This window comes from Sinocyclocheilus grahami, unplaced genomic scaffold, assembly GCF_001515645.1.
Source record: "Sinocyclocheilus grahami isolate Dianchi unplaced genomic scaffold, SAMN03320097.WGS_v1.1 scaffold2642.1, whole genome shotgun sequence".
Lineage (NCBI taxonomy): Eukaryota > Metazoa > Chordata > Actinopteri > Cypriniformes > Cyprinidae > Sinocyclocheilus > Sinocyclocheilus grahami.
The window spans coordinates 22,734-29,884 of record NW_015507821.1 but is presented as its reverse complement, the minus strand read 5'-3'; the positions used below and the strand labels follow the sequence as shown (position 1 = coordinate 29,884).

At 36.9% G+C, this 7,151-nt stretch overlaps 1 long non-coding RNA gene across 1 annotated transcript in view; it reads right to left on the bottom strand.

The window, feature by feature from the left end:
- LOC107575443 (uncharacterized) overlaps positions 1-6,644 on the bottom strand; it is a 9,112-nt gene extending 2,468 nt beyond the window's left edge. The window contains exons 1-2 of the long non-coding RNA XR_001607873.1: positions 6,550-6,644; positions 4,091-4,264 (exon numbers count right to left, since the gene is read on the bottom strand). This is a non-coding gene — a long non-coding RNA (uncharacterized lncRNA). The remainder of the gene's footprint in view (positions 1-4,090; positions 4,265-6,549) is intronic.
- Positions 6,645-7,151: the final 507 nt, after the last annotated feature.

Genomic DNA, 7,151 nt, shown 5'->3' with positions numbered 1-7,151 from the left:
TCTCGGATTGAGAACTGAGTGTGTTGCTCCCTCAGCTGAATAACTGCTAGCTGTTCCACCATGGGAACATGCTGTAGGTTGAGCTCCCTCTCCATTGAGAGCTGGATGTTGCTCCCCCAGCTACAGATTTACTGCTAGCCACTCCAGCATTATAGCCGTAGATATAGTGTCTGGGGATACGCTATTTTTATCTATGGGCTGCTCTTTCAGGGTACCTCGAGAACCCCTAGAACGGTATTCAAGTGTGTGCACGTTATGCTTTGTCCACTTTTCTAAAATCCTGTATGGTAAGAGCTACGTGCAAAGACTTTGTGCCCTTTTTGAGTGGTTTAAAACCTCGGTTCATAACCTGAGACGTTTTCTTATATTAGAGTTATCTCATCTGCTGTGTAATTCTTATGTACTGTATGTCTGCACTATCATGTATGTTTGCACTGAACTGTATGTCTGTACTTTCTTCTGCACTGGAAGCTCCTGTTGCCAAATCAAATTCATTGGGCCTCATTCATGAAACATTCGTAAATATAGGAGTAGATTCAGAGTAATTTGCGTGTAAAACGGACCTTCCCAAAAACTCTCCTCCGAATTCACCAACACTTCGTAAACATCAGATTTGATAGTTAAGCATGTGTATGTTAATGAATTCCAATCATTCGTAAATAGAGCGCTCGTGCATGCTCATTCACAATTAGCATAATCCCCGTTGAAAAACTGTCAGGCGCTCTTCTTAAAACAGCCAACTGGTGGTGCTGGAGAACGCTTTAGTGGCACAGCGTTTTTCTAGCTGAGCCTGAGAGACGCTTGGGTTGCTATGATTTGAAATATCCACAGCAGTAACGTATTACTAGTTTCTCATTTTGAATATAAAAATGCAGTAGCCAGCTATATTAACTTCTCTATTGTTGTTCAGTTGTAGTACAAGTAGGATGATTGGTTGGTGTAGTATTTGTCCCGCCCCTCCTCCATTGATTGGACGGCTGGGTAAAAAGTGACAGTGACAAGCGCTGCATTTTACCCAAACAGTGTTGCCAGATGTACGATAATTGTCGCATTTGTACGATAATTTTGACCTCTGTACGATCAATAATGAAAAAAATCCCATAATGTATGATAATTTCATAATTTTATTACAATTCAAATGATGGTAGTTGTAGTCATAGGGCTTCTATATTCATACATGAAATCGGCTCATTACAGACGCTCTAAATGAGCTTATGTACACCTCAGAGTGTGTTAAGAATGCAGGAGGGTGCCCTGCTTTAAAGCCAACGAGCACCATGTTGCGGTCCATGACGGCAAGAACCCCCTCAACATCTGGCAACACACAGGCTTCCGATGACAGCGGCTCAGATGTGGAGTTAACAGCTAAAGTCTGTCTACACTGGACGCGACAAAGTGAGTGTTAAAAATCATTTTAATACGTCATAAATAGAATGAGGCATCAGTTTACTGTCGGGGATGTGTCGTGTCGTGTCGCATCCAGTGCAAACAGTCACTGATTATAATGGGTTCTACAGTATTTTGTTGCACTGCTCGTGTCCAAAGTAAACACGGCACGCCTAGTTATCTATCGTGGTAATTTGCAGGTCGTGTCAAAAAGTTGTTGGTTTAGATAAATAGCTGTATTCTGTACGTTTGACTTGTGTACGATAATTTTCTTCCAAATATAATATAATGGATAATTTTGAGCTTCTAGTATGATACTTGGTCATTTCCAATCTGGCAACACTGATTTGTAATTAAACGGAGAAGTTTTCAGATGCAGAAACTCCAGGGCAAGATGCAGAGCTAAGAGTCCTCAAGAACCCAACCTAAGCTTGTGCCAGGCTTCGGCCTAGTCTTTCCACTTCAAGATCCTCTGACTCAAACTGGTTCTTTTTCATCAACCAACTTCAGCAAAGATAAACTTGAGCCTTCAGATTGCATCAGGACTCTCTTTCAGACAGACAAGAAGTGCAAGTATCAAACTTAGACTTAGTAATCGATACATTAAGTATCATTTGCACCTTTTTTACAAAGGTGTGTTTGAACTAAGAAACTGATGTTTCCTTCAGGCTGTAGATCTGCTAAATATTAAATTGTACCATAGCTTCATGTCTTTATTTCTCTTCTCTTTACTGCTTAAGCTTTAACCCTTTTTCCTATGCCAATGGTATGCGTGTGTGTGTGTGTTTATGTAGTATGTTAGACTAGTTTAAGTGTTTATGTAGTTAATAAAGTCTTACTTGTATCACACTTGAGGTTGTTAATTTTTTGCTCATAACTGGAGTCCCTAATCATGCAGATTTTTGCTACATGCTCTGAGTAACCAGTAACTTAACCAGGAAATTAATGTTCTTAGAATTGACAGACAGTTGACCCTGAGATGTCAAGTAAATACTTACAGCGAATCTAAATATTTATAATTAATTATTCATTTTCCCCCTTTGAGCTGATTCGCTACACTCATGTTCTAATATCCATGTAAAATCCTTCACATGCGCAAAAATGTTTGTTTGGGTGCTGCATAGTGATTTTACAGCGGACTTTTTCAAATAAACAGTGCAACTTTTATGTTTGGTTGACTGCATTTTAGTTTGATGATGAATGGCTGAAATGTCAGGCAACAACTAATGTTGTTTGTGTGTGCGTGAGGCACCTGTGCGATGAGATGGATTAAATCAAATAAAGATACGAAGAAAAATAATAAAATGCATTAAGAGTGTCCCAAAAACGAGCATAGCCTATATTTATTGAACAATTTTTTCCCCCTTTGTTAATCTGTTAATTATTTTATAGCCTATTATATATTTTGTGTGGTCCTATTTATTTTATAGACTTAATTTCTGCTTTTCTCCTTTAACAGAAATGCTGCAGGTGCATGATGCGACGATTGAATCCTCGTGGTCTGTTGTTTACGCTGCTATTCGCGCATATAGAGCTAAAGCCCCGAATAAAACAAAAAAACAAAAGACATTCTAATCTTACTGGTCAGTGATCGACTAATGAGCTTCGTTCGACCGTCTGGGCAACAACAAAATGCTGTCATTCTACAATTCTCCACCAGATTTATATGCTGTGCACAAGTTCAGGTAACTCAAAAACTTGCAAAAACAAAAACTTGACTTCAGACCAGACGTGAGATCTGATCGTAGCCACCACTCACGTCTATATTGATAAATTCCAAGTTTTGCATTGAAACGACCTTATGCCCAATTTTTTGTCATATGTTAATTTTGCAGACCTGCCAACCTGTACGCATTTTGAGTAGCGGGTACGCATTTTGACCTTAAAGTACGCTGGTAAGATTTGTCACTCTAAACTACGCAAAAACCCGGTGACCTGTCCACGCACAGTAAACAAGCAACAGAAAAAGATGAGGAGTTCAACCAATCAGAGCGTTTTTTCCAGATTTGCATTTAAATAAATTCTGTGTGTTTTATTTCTCTCCAAACGGGCTCTTTTTGATGGGGAATACAGCTGAACTGACTTTTAACAATAGCACTGTTGATGTTTTAACCCCACATCAAATTATTAATATAATAAGAATACATTTTTGCTGTAATGTCTACGAAGTCGTTTCTTAATTATGAACTGAAGCACACTAATAAATTATTAACATCTTACTTTCGCTGCTCTTCCTATATTAAGTCTTCCACGTATTTTGTAGCTTATTTTAAATATAAAGCATCCGTTTTGGACACCGTAAAGCTAAACTCCACTTTTATTTCTGCATTTGGAAACGAATGTTATGACCCATGGATTATTCTCTAGTCATTCAGAAAAATGTGTCAAATCTACACAGATGAGTTCGGCTAGTCATTTTCACAAAAGGCTAACATGTAAATGGAAATGTAATACATGTCTCATTAAATGACAAAATTCTTAAATTGTATTGTGTTATCTAATTTGTTTTTTTCTCTCTCTCTTGCATTTTGGATGGATTGCCCCAAAGTTTGAGATCATTAAGGTTTTAAAAGTTTTTATACTCATTAAGGAAGCATTCATTTGATTAAAAATAAAGAAAAAAAACAGTAATGTGAAATATTATTACAATTTAGAATAATGAGTCAAATCTAAAAATCTTCTAAAATCTTCCTGCTGGACATACTTGAGTTTGTCCAGTGAGCACTTTGGATCCTCCAGTTTTTCAGAGAGCAGCTTGACTCCTGAATCTCTGGGGTGATTGTAGCTCAGATCCAGTTCTCTCAGGTGTGAGGGGTTTGAACTCAGAGCTGAAGACACATAACCACAGCCTTCTTCTGTCACCATACATCCAGACAACCTACAGACACAGCAATAGTCCACGTGACAATCAGACATCTCTTACACACATTTATAATCATTTCAGCCATTAATTATTCCTATATGGTCATGTCTTAAGTTTCAGGGCCATACTTTGAGCTAAATATAAATGTATATGAAAAAAAAATCTGAAGTGCCATGTACACATGAGGAATTTACCAATTAATTCTTAAAAATTTAAGATTTTTTTTTCTCATTTTGTCTCTCATAGTTGAGGTATACCTATGATGAAAATTACAAGCCTCTCTCATCTTTTTAAGTGGGAGAACTTGCACAATTGGTGGCTGACTAAATACTTTTTTGCCCCACTGTATATGATGGAAATGGCAGTCCTGTGGAGCTGTGTCACTGGTGTTACCGGAAAAATCACTTTCTGTTTTCATCTATTTTACATCATTTTCTACTGGCTTACATCTGACTTTTTGTCAATTCACAAAATTGTATTATAGTTGAATAAGCAAATATATATATATAACTATATATGAGCAATCACACGAGTAGCAGTGTGATATGGCTGTATATCGGCACGGCTGTAGGTAATCACAGCGTTCCGAGATACAGCCATATCTCATGTCTACGAGTGTGATATTGCATTTACACCACAGTTCGATGGCACGAGTGTGTAAATACATAAGGAACAACAGCGGAGTGTCTTTAAAAACCCTCTTTTGTACAGAACTACTTTCTTCTGCCACAGATTCAAATCCCAGTTTCACAGTTTAACAGCTGAGCTTCGATATTAATGAAAAAACGTCACTTTAGAACTAGTAACGAAGGAACGTTGAGTTGCTTCAATAAAAGCTTATTGTATTACTGTATTAAAAGCTGTTGTATTATGTGGAATATTATGAGAGAGAGATGGACTGAGCGAGTGTGATTACCTGCATCTGATACAGCATTAATTCTTCAGCTCAATCTCATATTCACAATAAAACATTAGTTTGAAAGTCTACTGATGATATCTTTGTCGTACTGTCCTTTCATCTGTTAAGGGTGATGTCCGATGACAGCGCTATATAGCGCATTTGTTGGCTGCGTCTTACAAGGTGTTGTTGAAAGTAAAAATAACTTCCTTGTTTACAACAGCATTTCACAGTGTTTCAATATAAAAGTCTTTACTGGTGACTCACTCAGAAAAACAGTCTCTTGTCGCCATCTAATGGAGGAATAATGTAACCAAAATCACCATCACGAACAGTTTCCCAATACTAAATACTATTATTAAATACTACTATTATTTATATAAAATGTTATTTATTAAATAAAAATATTTAATAAACCACAGCCATCATAAAAGTTGCTAGGCAATTTAGTCAAAAGTACAAAGGCAGCGCTCTGATATACAGCACTGAAGTTACTTAAAATAAACTCGGTGTGAGAGACACCGCAAGCAGAGTGATACAAACAGTGAAACGGTTGGAGTTCCAATATCACTTGAATATTGTAGTCTTATCAGCCAATCAGATTCAAGGACCAGAAAGAATGGTTGAATATATGTATAAATATATATATATGTATATATGTATGTATGTTCAGTATGTATGTGTATATATATATATATATATGTGTGTGTGTGTATTAATCAAGTAAAACAGGGACTAATAGGCGAGAGTGAAATTGCCGTTTGTGTAATATTTTTAATAATAGTATTACAATATTATTACTGAAGAAACCAATTTCTGTTTGTTCTTAAAGGCTGAATAATACCAAATGAACTCTAATTCTGACAAGATAATGCAACAATGTATATCGTTTACATGTAGCATGTCAATTCTATGTGGTATGTAAGAGAATCTTGCTCTCTCTTTGCATGTGAAAGAGAAACACAGAGCACTCTCAGCTAAGTGATGGTGAGTCAGGCGCCCTTAACACTAGAGTTTCAATAACTTTGTAATTTCTGGATACTGATTTGATGTTAATATTTTATATCTTCATGCTGCTCTGCTGCACTCCATTACGCACCTATTAGCTATTTGTTTGGATGACAAAAACATTTAAAATGTTCCTTTTTTAAAGTTGGTCTGCCTCAGCTGTCTAACAGTACATATCAAGGTCAACTGGCGATTAGGATAGCCAATCAAATAAAAGGGCAGATGTTTGATGCATGTTGCATTTTCAAATCCAGAAAGATATTGAAAACACTGGATCATGAGCTGTTTGAATGTAAATTAACATAGTGCCACACTGTAATTATATAAAATTACATCACAAGCTTTACTGTTTGATAAACACATTTCGCATATTTATTTTATTGAAAGCATTTACCTCAATGTGTGCAGTTGACAGTTTGGAATCTTCAGTCCATGAGAGAGCAGCTTCACTCCTGAATCCTGCAGGTCATTGTTACTCAGGTCCAGCTCTCTCAGGACAGAGTGTGAGGATTGTAGAGCTGAAGACAAACTTCCACAGGACTGAGCAGTGAGATTACACCCACATACCCTGTGTGGAGAACAAAACAAACAACTATACTGAGAACAAATGTAAATGGCCTTCCTTTAGATTTTAAATGTATGTTTCAGTAATTCAATTCTTCATTAAACACCTGTTAAAGCAATGCACGGAGGAAGGAAGAGTGGATCCAGTTGCAGTAAGTTTGTATTTATTTAAATTAACAAAGAAGATTGTCCAAAATGGTCCAAAAGACGAAGAAAAATAAAAACACAACTAAACAGCTAACAAACATGCACCATGACCTGAAAAAAACAAGGAGTTTAAATTCCAAGATGGCGCCGACGATGATGGCTGCCTCCGTGGCATGCTCCGCATTTGTTTTTATGTTTTTGTTAGTTTGTCCTGTCTTTAGTTATATCCCTGCAATCACCAGAGACGAATTGCTGGATATTCAGGAGTACACATCACCCGATATT